At 54.6% G+C, this 12073-nt stretch overlaps 1 long non-coding RNA gene across 1 annotated transcript in view; it reads left to right on the top strand.

The window, feature by feature from the left end:
• The window catches only part of LOC133268129 (uncharacterized), a 28116-nt gene extending 20662 nt beyond the window's left edge, over positions 1-7454 (top strand). Inside the window, exon 3 of the long non-coding RNA XR_009742951.1 lies at positions 7295-7454. This is a non-coding gene — a long non-coding RNA (uncharacterized LOC133268129). The remainder of the gene's footprint in view (positions 1-7294) is intronic.
• Positions 7455-12073: the final 4619 nt, after the last annotated feature.

Genomic DNA, 12073 nt, shown 5'->3' with positions numbered 1-12073 from the left:
GAGAAGCTGTGGCTGCCCCATCCCTGGCAGTGTTCAAGGCCAGGTTGGACACAGGAGCTTGGAGCAAGCTGCTCCAGTGGAAGGGGTTGGGGTTGGAGCTGGAGGAGCTTTAAGGTCCCTTCCAACCCAAACCATTCTGGGATTCTGGGATTCAATCCATGACTAAAGCACATTTCTGTCTCTAAATCAAAGCCCCTGAAGTTGCAGAAGCAGGGTAGCTCCATTCACCTGTACAATGGGCTGTGGGCAGTGAAGGTGGATGGGGCTGGGTTTGCTGACACAGCAACTGGACCTGCACTCTGGCAAAGGAAGCAAGTTCAGGGGCTGAGGCAGCAGGTTTGTGAAGCAGAAGAGGCCAGGATGCTGCTGTCCCCATGGAGATCCTCCAGCACGGGCGGTGCCTGGCGCGCTGGCCCTGGCTCTGAGCCCTGAAATGCTCCTGCTGCTTTACGGCTCCAATGAGCAGTGCCCGGCCAGGGTGAAGGCGGCTGCGGAGCTGTGAGCCGCCGCACAGTGCTTGGAAACCAGCAGCCTGCTGCAGCCCGAGGCAGCCTCTGGGCTCACAGCCCTGACCGTGGTGACTCTGAGCGCCCACACCTCATGAGTGACTCCAACTGTTCAAACCAGCACGGTGTGGCCACTGCGAGCAGCCAGCTTTGAGAGAGGTCTTCCCGAGACCCATTGCCTGCAGGGAGGGAGGCAAGGATTCATCCCTCCCCATAGAGATTGATCCAGAGCACTGCCTCCAGCCTGCTGACTCACCATCCTGCTTTGCCAGGCACTGTGGAAGAAAACCTTCCTCTGGATGAAGGATGGTCTCAGCTTGAAAGAATTGCCTTGTGAGCATCAAAGCAGTTTGGGAGCCCATTTGCTCATCCTTCCTGCTCACTCTTGGGGTTTTTCTGTAAGGGGATGAAAGCTTGGGATCAGCACATACCTCTCCTGGAATAGCACCAGGATCTGCTCCACCACTCACAAACTGGCCAAGCACAGAGAGGTCACAGAGTGGTAATGCCCTAAATGACAACAGGGAGACAGAATCAGCTTCTGGCTGATGGTGTGTGCTGATGGGCACAGGCAGCAACCCCACTGCTGCAGTGCAGAGGCAAGAGCCAAGCAGAGTTTGAAGGAAGTCCTGCACCAGGGAAGGGGCAATCCCAAGGCTGGGGGAGATGGGATGGAGCATCCCTGAGGAGAAGGACTTGGGGCTGCTGGGTGAGGAGCAGCTCCCCATGACCTGGCTTCAGTGAGCGCTTGAGACCAGAACCCCCCCCATGTGCTGGGCTGCAACCTCAGAGCGTGAGCAGCAGCTCAGGGAGGGGATCCTGCCCCTCTGCTGCACGCTGGGGAGATCCCCCTGCAGCCCTGATCCAGCTCTGGAGCAGCAGCACAAGGGGGACCTGGAGCTGTTGGAGCAAGGCCAGAGGAGGCCATGGAGCTGCTGTGAGGGCTGGAGCAGCTCTGCTCTGGAGCCAGGCTGAGAGAGCTGGGCTGGGGCAGCCTGGAGAAGAGAAGGCTCCTGAAGGGGAGACCTGAGAGCAGCTCCAGTGCCTGAAGGGGCTGCAGGAAACCTGGAGAGGGGCTTGGGACAAGGGATGTAGGGACAGGCCAAGGGGAATGGCTTGAACCTGCCTGAGGGGAGACTGAGCTGAGCTCTTAGGCAGAAGCTCTTCCCTGGGAGGGTGCTGAGGCGCTGGCACAGGGTGCCCAGAGAAGCTGTGGCTGCCCCATCCCTGGCAGTGCTCAAGGCCAGGTTGGACACAGGGGCTTGGAGCAAGCTGCTCCGGTGGAAGGGGTCCCTGCCCGTGGCAGGGGTTGGAGCTGGAGGAGCTTTAAGGTCCCTTCCAACACAAACCAGGCTGGGATTCTATGATAATGCACTAAATGGAGCAAACACCCTCTTTTTACACCCTAAGAATAAATGAAGGAGTAGGATTACTTCTCTGGAAGGGGTTGAGTCTTCAGGAAAGCCCTGCTATGGTGTTAGTCCCTCTCTGTACACCCTGTGCCTGTCCCAGAAACAGGAGTCTTCCCATGTGCTGTCAGTTGTGATTTGGCAGCACATACGAGGTCTGCTGAAGGTGGAGAAATGCTGTGTGCAAGGTGTGACCCATGTGGTAACACAGGCTTTGGATCTCTCAGCTCCACTTAGGAGCACTGAGCCCAGTAGAGACTGGGAGGGAGGAGATGGAGAACCTATGGAGTGTGGAGGAAACCCAGCACATCTGAGAGACCTGAACTCTCAAAGCGGAGAAATAATCCCAGCCCTCTTGGTAGGAGATGAGGGAGGAAGCAGGACATGGCCGAAGCTCACCAAGCTACAGGTGGGCTGCTCTGTCTACTGCATCTCTGCACACCCTGCTCTGCTCGGATTGAATCTGCTCCCGGCTGGAGGTGGGAAGTTGCTGCTGGAAAGGGAGTGTTGCAGGACAGGGAGTCTCAGCACCACATTTTCATTCCAGGACAGGTTCTAGTGACCATGACAGGAGCTGGCAGATGAAGAGATTCAGAGCAGCCCAAGGAGAAGGACTTGGGGGTGTTGGTCAATGAGAAAATGAACAAGGGCCAGCTTCAGTGTGCACTCACAGCCCAGAAACCAACCGTGTTCTGGGCTGCATCCAAAGCAGCGTGACCAGCAGGTCCAAGGAGGTGATCCTGCCCCTCTGCTCTGCTCTCGTGAGACCTCACCTGGAGCATTGTGTGCAGTTCTGGGGTCCTCAACATAAAAAGGACATGGAACTGTTGGAACAAGTCCAGAGGAGGCCACGAGGATGCTCAGGGGCTGGAGCACCTCCTGTATGAAGACAGGCTGAGAAAGTTGGGGCTGTTCAGCCTGGAGAAGAGAAGGCTGCGTGGAGACCTCAGAGCAGCTTCCAGTGTCTGAAGGGGGCCTATAGGGATGCTGGGGAGGGACTCTTCATTAGGGACTGCAGTGACAGGACAAGGGGTAACGGGTTCAAACTGAAACAGGGGAAGTTTAGGTTGGATCTCAGGAGGAAATTCTTTCCTGTGAGGGTGCTGAGGCACTGGAATGGGTTGCCCAGGGAGGTTGTGAATGCTGCATCCCTGGCAGTGTTCAAGGCCAGGTTGGACAGAGCCTTGGGTGCCATGGTTTAGTGTGAGGTGTCCCTGCCCATGGCAGGGGGTTGGAACTGGATGGTCTTAAGGTCCTTTCCAACCCTAACTATTCTATGATTCTATTCTGTGATTGTAGGAGGGCAGCAGGAGGCACCATGTGCTGGCCAGACCGTGGGACTCAGCTGTACAGTGGCACAGCTTTGCACAGAGGGGATTTTGAGTGATGCTGAGGAACAGGCAGTGGGAGATGAGCCCATTCCTGCTCTCTGTGGGTCTGGGCACTGGCTTGGCAGCACAAGAAGAGCCACAGCGCCAAGATTTCCGACTACAGTTGTTCTTTGAACCAGATTTGCTGGCACAGGGCTTGTCATGTGGGAAAAATCTTCCTGAACTGACATTTCCCCAGTGGGGAAAAAAGTCCTATTAAAACTCCCCCAACTCCCTCAAGTGTTGTAGGTGGGGGTAGAGCTGCCCTTGGGGACTTCTGTCCCTGCTTTAGCAAGCTTTAAACAGTCTGGGTGATGGACCTGAGCAGTCTGGTTAGAGCAGAACAGGCTCCTTGTGGGTTAATGTACCTCACCTTCGCAATGAGCAGAGCACCACTGCTGGCAAAAGCACCAGCTGATGACAGTGATGGGACAAGGGGAATGGCTTGAACCTGCCTGAGGGGAGACTGAGATGAGCTCTTAGGCAGAAGCTCTCCCCTGGGAGGGTGCTGAGGCGCTGGCACAGGGTGCCCAGAGAAGCTGTGGCTGCCCCATCCCTGGCAGTGTTCAAGGCCAGGTTGGACACAGGGGCTTGGAGCAAGCTGCTCCAGTGGAAGGGGTCCCTGCCCGTGGCAGGGGTTGGGGCTGGAGGAGCTTTAAGGTCCCTTCCAACCCAAACCAGGCTGGGATTGTGTAATTCTGTGCTTTACATAGAGCCCTCCTGTGCCACAGACAGCAGAGTGCATTCAGGTTGCCACCCCATACTGCACACACTGTGTGTGATGCTCCCGCTGCAGCTCCAGCATCTCCCCCTCAGCCGGGGTCCTGCAGCCCTGAGCTCACCCCCTTCACTAGCAGCGCTCGCAGGAGGTGCCAGGTGCCACCAGTGTTTCTGGCTGGTGGCTCTGCAGGCTGCCCCAACCCTGGTGTTATCACCCTGGGTAACAGAGGAGACAGCTACCAGGAGGCCTGCAGCCTCACCAGCCTCAGTTCTCAGTGGGGAAGGTTGCTCTGGGGAGGAGGTCACTCCCTGCCCTCTTGCTCCAGCCCTGTGAGGAGAGGACTGTGCTCCTCCTGCTGTTGTGGCAAGGCTTATTTAAGGGGTTCCTGCTCTCCTCGTCCTCATTTGGGTGCATTAAGGTGCTATTAACAGGCTTAAGGATAAGAGAAAGTCCCAGCCTGCAGGAGTCTGTCCACACCGAGGAAAACAAAGCCATGTGAATGACCACTGGTGTTAACTGGGAGGTTTTAACGTGGGGAGAGCTTTTTATTAACAGCCTTCATGTGTCATTCTTCATCTTGGTGAACCTAAGCTTTGCGCCAACACCTTCAGCACAGGAATGTTACAGCCTTGCCAAGGATGAGTTTAAAATGCAAGCATAAAAGCTCATTGGGAAAAGCTAGAACTAGCAGGGGTGGTTTCCCTAAGGCAGCTTGGTGGCTCTGGTGGGTTCTGGATTGTTGTGAAGGTCATGATCAGAGCCACAGCTGGGAATAGGACCAGGTATGGGGAAGGACAGAAGAACACTGAACCACAGCCCCAACCCTGGCTGTTGCAGGTAGCACTGACAAGGTCTTCCCTCTGCCAGGAGAAACTCCTCCTGCCCACACAGGGCTGGCAGATCCCAGCAAAAGATGGAGACATCCCACCCTTGGGGGCTGAGCTGTCAGCCCCATCCCTGCTCCTTGTTTTAATTGCTGATCAGAGCTGAGCTGCTCTGAACTTGCCTCCCATAAGCTACTTAGTGCTGTTGGTACAAGCAATTTCCTCATCCCTCTGAGCCTTCACTGATACAACACGGGCTGATGCCAGCCAGACCCAATCCATGCCCAGGGCTATCACAACCAGAGAATGAACCACAGATTAATCCCTCAGCCTGTACCCAGCTATGAATTTGCCCTTTTTGCTTCATAACAACAGCCCTCACCCTACTCACGCCACATATAAACATCTTTACAGCTGGATCCCACCAGACCACATCTGGTCTGGCTCCTGCACAGTCCCCTGTGATGGGAGGAAAACTGGAGTGGGCAGAGCTGGCCATAAGCTGCTGATTCTGCCTGTCCAGACACATCTTCATCCCATGGGATTTGCAGAACCATGGAACCAACCAGGCTGGAAAAGCCCTTCAAGCTCATCCAGTCCAACCATTGCCCAGCATTGCCAAGGCCATCCCTGCCCCATGGCATGGAGGCCTTGTCTCCATGGTATGGGAACAATTGCAGGGCCAGTGCCTGCAGCCCTGCCCTGGGCAGCCTGTTCCAATGCCTGAGCACCCTCTGGGGCAGGAATTGTTCCTCAGCTCCATCTAAACCTGCCCTGGGGCAGCTTGAGGCCGTTTCCTCTTGTCCTGTCCCTATTCAGCAGGACCCAAGCTCTTCCGTCCCAATGGCATCAGTGCCAGCGAGTCAGTGTCATCCAGGGATGGCCCAGTTGAGGTCTTGGAGAGGAAACTGGCTGAAATGGCCCCTTTCAGGAGGATCAGAGCTGTGTGTGTGTGTGTGTGTGTGTGTGTGTGGTGAAAAGCAGTTGGTTTGGCTCAGGAGGGGGAAGGTTCCATCTCCCAAATTGTTGAGATGTTTCTGCTCTGTTTGGTTACAAACTGAGCTTCAGAAATGCTCAGAATATTGCAGATGATGCTGCCAGAAAAAGGCATCTTCAGTTGCTTGCTCCAAGCATTTCTCAATAAAAAAGGTTTAAATAACACCAGGTCAAAAGCAGGGTGTCATTTAATCAATTCCTTCTGAAGGAACTGAAGGAAACCCAGTATTCCAGGGGGAAAGGAAATGGAATTCTTCCTTTTTACAAAGCCAGTTGTAAACCCTGTATTTTATCCTGCCCTCATCCCATGTCTTTGTCCTGCACAGTGCCCCCAGCCCTGAGCAACACGCAGGGAGCAGTCAGGAGGCCCAGCAGCATGTCCACATTCCCAGGGCAGGACCACCTCGCCCAGGAGCTCCACTGGGGCCTCAAACAGATGCCCAAAGAAAAGGAAGGAATGAACAAGTGTGTGATGGCTCCAAGTGCTCTGCAGGGGATTTTGTGAGTGGGTGGGATGTGTCCAGGCAGGAAACCTCCACGGGTGCTCTCTTCTTGGACCTCAGGAAATGGGATCTTACTTTATCACAAGCTGAGTCTCTGGGAGCTTGTGCAAGGAATGAAATAAGGCCAAGCTGGGGCTGTTCAGCCTGGAGAAGAGAAGCTGTGTGGAGACCTCAGAGCAGCCTTCCAGTGTCTGAAGGGGGCTACAAGGATGCTGGGGAGGGACTCTTCATTAGGGACTGGAGTGACAGGACAAGGGGTAACGGGTTCAAACAAACAGGGGAAGTTCAGGTTGGAGATAAGGCAAAAGCTCTTCCCTGGGAGGGTGCTGAGGCGCTGGCACAGGGTGCCCAGAGAAGCTGTGGCTGCCCCATCCCTGGCAGTGCTCAAGGCCAGGTTGGACACAGGGGCTTGGAGCAAGCTGCTCCAGTGGAAGGGGTCCCTGCCCGTGGCAGGGGTTGGAGCTGGAGGAGCTTTGGGGTCCCTTCCAACCCAAACCATTCTATCTTTCTATGATGCTCCATCCCTGGCAGTGTTCAAGGCCAGGCTGGACAAAGCCTTGGGTGCCATGGTTTAGTGTGAGGTGTCCCTGCCATGGCAGGGGGGTTGGAATTGGATGATCTTAAGGTTCTTTCCAACCCTGACTATTCTATGATTCTGTGAAATTCTCACCATAGCTGGGAGCAGGACCAGTGTCTCCAGCTGGGTTTTAACTCATGCTCTCAATTCATGATTTCCATCCGCTGGAGCATGGGTTATCTGCAATTCCAAGAGCTTCCTGCCTCCTGAGTGGAGCACTGAGCTAACCAGGCCCAGCACAGCGAGTGTCCACAGGCACCTCAGCCACCTCCACCCTTTCTCTCCACCCAAGTATTCATTAATGTTGGACTGGTCCTTTAAACCTAATTGCCACCGTGACTCCCCTTTTCATCCCCTCCCTTCTCAGGTGCCTCTGTTCCTCTTGCAGGTTGTCCCTTGCCCTTGTGCTCCACACCAGCTCTACACCTCAAGCTCTGCACAGGAGGAGCCCAGCTGTGAGCAGAGCCCAACCTGAACCCATGCAGCATCAGTGTGATGCGACACCCACGGAGCCCATGATGAGTCTTCAGTCCAGCTTAGACCCTGGAGCCAAGGTTGGTGTCTGGAGCTTGCTTGTGAGTTCTGCTGGCAAAGGGGAGTGAAAGGCTTTGTTAGGTTTGAATGGAGCTTGGCTGGGATGGGAGGTGCTCATGGGGCTGAATTTGACGCGTCCTTCTTCTTGCACTAGAGTGGGAGTGGGATGTGCTGCCACTCGAGTAGCCCCAAAGCAGCCATGCGTAGAATAATTTGGAGGTTTTGTAGCTCAAAAAGGGCACATGAGCGTGTCAGGAGCCAGCTGGCTCTTGGCATCTTCATTTACAGCTTCTGAGCTATAAGTTGAGGCTGCTGGGCTGCCCATGTCCTCCTAGATGTGGGCTGAAGGCATGGGCTGGGATGGGAGCCTCCCTTGGTCACTGCTGATGGCAGGTTTCACCCAGGGGGAAGCAGTCGCTGGCTGCAGCTCTCCATGCTTTCCCCAAGGAATATGTTTCCATAAAGGATGAAAGGAACCTGCCTGACCGGCTGTCCCAGCCACTTTCCACTGCCTGGCTCCCTTCCCAAGGCTGGCTCATGTGTCCTACATCCAAAGGCTGGGCTAATGGGGTCAGCAAACCTGCACTTGGCCCTGCTGTGCCTGTCTGGAGATGGGGCAGATGCTCTCCCTGTTCACTCAGTCTCTACTTCAGAGGCCTTACACCAGAGATACAAGTTTTTCTGGAGCAAAAGATGCCATGAGGTGGTGAGGTCATGAGTTATTCAGGGTGGCAGTAAACAGGGGTAGGCACAGATCTCACCCACAGGACTTGAGGCAAGAACCTGAAGGATGATGCCCGTGGCAGGGGTTGGAACTGGATGATCTTTAAGGTCCCTTCCAACCCAAACCCGTCTGTGGTTCTCTGGTGTGCAGGAAGGGGGAAAAGAGGAAACAGCCTTGTCCTCTGATGGGAACAGGGCTGCTTTGCATGTCCTGAGAAGCTTCTGTGCTGGTGCTGTGGCTGGTATCATTATGGGAAGTACCAACTGATGTTAAGCAGGACCAAGCTGCCCTTACATCTTTTAACGAGCTTTGGTAGTTTTCATTTTAATTGTCCATAGATACATTTCAACCCGACTGTCTCACAGCTCTTTGATCCCTGTCAGTCTCCACCTAAAGCCTGGGTAAGGTTTGTGGCTGCTCCCTCCTCCCAGTCTGGGGAATCTGCTGACCTCTCTCCTGCAGGAAACGCCTCAAACGCCTTTTCACCCTTGGAGCTGGGGACAGGATCAGAGCAGGGGTGAGCAAAGAGGAGTTTGCTCATTGCAGGGAACTTTGCTCTGTGGTTGACCCGATGGGAATGGATACGCTGCATGTTCCCATCCCTCTGTCCCACAGCCTGGAGAGGAGCTGCTGGTTCTGCTCTGGAGCCTCAGGCAGCAGCATCTCGGAGTTCACTGCTGCTCACAGCAGTGTTCAGGAGTGCTTCTGAACCTTCCTACAGCCCTGCTACACGGCAGAGAGTGTGCCTCCCAAACCAGGCAGACTTCACCCTCCGGTTCTACAGTGGGCTTCCCGGCAGCCGGGTCCCAGCGGTTCCCGAGTGCCATCTGCTGCTGGAACAGCGTCCTGCAGCAAGGGAGAGAAGCCAAGCTGGAGATGGGTGAAGTGCCCTTGGGAAGTGGCACCATGGAACTGAGGGGCTGTGGAGGAGTCTCATAGAGCGCTAAGGGAAAGGAAGGACGGTTTCCCTTCCTTTCCCTTCCCTTTGGAAAGCCAAAGCGGTTCTTGCTGGTGGAAGGGCTGATGGAGGGATGCCAGGAATGCTTCTTGGGGCAGTCAGGTTTGAGTTTGTTGAGGACTCAGATTCTTTCTTTGTAAGAAACAAACTCTTGCTGTCAAAATATGGGGTGATGCTTGCTGCAGGCTGCTGGGTGCTGCCCTGGTTCTTTGTGCTGAAACTGAAAGGGAGAGGCTTTGCAGCTCCCAGCTAGATAAAGGGGCTGTGTCACTGTCACGAGCACAGAATGGACAGGTCATTGCCCTCATTTCCTGCCTTTGCCTCAGGAAATCTCCACCAAACCTTGCCCTGAGTGAAGAGCAGGGGCTGCAAGCAGCAGGAGGTTGTGCTCAGTTTGCTCAGCTGAGCCCCTGTAGAGCAGCAAAACCCCCTTATGTCCTCTGGATCGCTCCAGCTTCCAGGCTTTCCTGCAGGCAAACTGCTGTCTGCTCCAGGACTGCTCCTCAGGGGCTGCCAACACTTAGCAAGAGCTGATACATCCCCTTTCCATGAAGAGGAAACCACAGAGCCAACCTGGGGCACCTACATGGGTGCACCCCGTGGCTTCTGTGCTGAGCAGGCTTCAGAGAGGGTACCAGACAGTGCACAGCAGCCGAAGCACAGTAAAGAGCCCAGAATCAGGTCATCAGCCTATTAAAGACCTTCTAGTGATTTTAGAAGAGTAAAGGGATTAACTCCAGACGTGGTGGACAAATTCCTTAGTGAGTAATTCAGCTGTTCTCCTAATGTCCTTCCTGTTGTATTTGTAATAGACAGTGTCTGAAGGACTCTCTCAAGTTGCTGCATGCTGGGAGAGAGTTGCCACCAACTGCCCAAGAGAGCACTACTGATGTGCTTCAGCCACCAAGGTGAGGTACTCAGTGTGTCCTGAGGTCCTGCAGGATGTCATCCATCCAGTACACCCTTCTCACTGGAGCAGGAGACCGGGGACTGTCATCCTTGGAGGAGATGGTCCTCTCCTTCCCAAGTGCACGCCTCTGGGTCTTGGTGCTCCCTGATGCCAGGGTGATGGTTCTGGAGGATTGTCCTTACTCTGAGCTAGGCACAGATCCCGTGGGAAGGCAGTGCTCATCTTGGGATTGGCACTGAGTTTAGAGCAAGCCCTCAAGTTGAGGACAGCCATGGTGTTATTGCAATCCTTTCTGGCCAGGACACCAGCAATAGACAAATATATGTGCATGCATATAACCCCATAAATCTCAGCAGGTTCTGCTTTCTGCATCCTGGGAGAGTCCCAAGAGCACAACCAGGTCCCCAAACCAGCCTGTTTTGCCCCAGTGCTGAAGCTGCAGATGCTGTTCCCTTGACGGGGCCCTTTTGCCCCTGGGTTTCCATGTCCTCAGTGCTCACGGAGCATTCATCTTGTCATTCGCCTCAGATGATGATGCAAAAGTAAATGCTTGTCATTTACACCACTCAGACATGGAAAAGGAGAGCTGAGAAATGTCTGCTCTGTGTTGAGGGCAGTGGCGTAGCTGACACTGCCCTGGAGGGAACTGCAGCTCTACTGAGCAAAGGCAAAGGTATTTTGGGGCTCTTTGTACCTGCTCATGGCACTGCTGTTGTCCCCACCATTGGTAACAGCAGAGACCTTGCATGCTATGGCTGTGAGGTCTGTAGGGTTTTCCCAGTTTTCCATCCACAGCAGGGTCTTCCACGTCCTTCCTCAAGCCTGAACCCATAGGCACTGCCTGGGGGATGGGTTCCATTTCCTTTCATCACTTGAGTAGCTGCTAATTCATATGGGTCAGTCTTTTCCTCTAAGCTCCTTTACCAAGCCACCCTTCCAGCTCCTTTAGTGCCTTAGCCCTGAGGTCCCATAGCCAGAGCCATGCCCAGGGGAGGGATCAGATCCAGAGCTCTTCAAAGGTTTTTGAAGGCTTCCTTTGAACCATGCTGGGTTTTTGGTTGAACATCGTGGATTTTGTGAGCAGCTGACCCGCTCAAAGCTCTTAGAGGGGACAGGTACCACCAGTGGGCCTGCTCCTTCGGTTTTCCCATAACAAACATAGCAGAGCCCTCATTAAGGTTGGGTGTGCATCAGTCCTTGGGCAACAATATTCCCCTGTGTGGTTGTGTGTTGCTTGGGTCCATCAGAAGCTGAAGAAAGGGGCAGCCAGACTGCATTGAGGGGGGGCACATGGGGCACAGCCAGGACACGGTGCTGAGATGAGGGTTTGAGTGTGGCAACCCAAGAGGCAGCAGATGAATCCTAGAATCCCAGAGTGGTTGGGGTTGGGACCTCAAAACTCACCCAGTTCCAACCCCCTGCCACAAGCAGGGACACCTTCCACTAGAGCAGCTTGCTCCAAGCCCCTGTGTCCAGCCAGGGATGGGGCAGCCACAGTATCATGTATCTAATATTCTATATTCTATATTCTATGTATTATATGAACGTTGCCTGCTCCCCCAAAGCCCCACTTCGTTGCTTTGCTGGAGGTCATCCTGGCAGCTTTCAGATGGGGACTCACCGGTGGACTCTCTCCTTTGACACACGCTTCACGGTGCGGGCTGGCAATGCCCACCCAGAGCACAGCTTCTGCTCCCTCCCTGCAGGAAAGGCACGTTTGGAAAGCAGGGAAATCATTCCCAATGGATACTGCGATTAAGCAGAAAAAGGCAATCCCAGCTCGTGTTTCGCCAGGGAGGCTCACGCACATCCTCACACCCAGGAGCCATTCAGGACCCCCGATATTATCCCTATCCCCTGCCAGGCGTGCAACCGGCCACGCAGAACAAATACCCCGAGCCCGTGAATGGCCACCGGGTGAAGTCAAGCTGTTTGCCTGCTCCCTTTCTCATTGTCCTCCCAGCTTCTCCCACTTTGAACCGGGGCTTGCGGCATCAGGAAGTTAAAAGGAGCCAGGAGCGGGGGGGGCAAAAGGGGGAGT

This window comes from Pezoporus flaviventris, unplaced genomic scaffold (assembly GCF_033815535.1).
Source record: "Pezoporus flaviventris isolate CSIRO_AGI_PZ_B2104156 unplaced genomic scaffold, CSIRO_AGI_Pfla_v1 ptg000012l, whole genome shotgun sequence".
NCBI lineage: Eukaryota > Metazoa > Chordata > Aves > Psittaciformes > Psittacidae > Pezoporus > Pezoporus flaviventris.
Note: the sequence above shows the minus strand (reverse complement) of the source record. Positions and strands in the feature narration are given on the sequence as shown.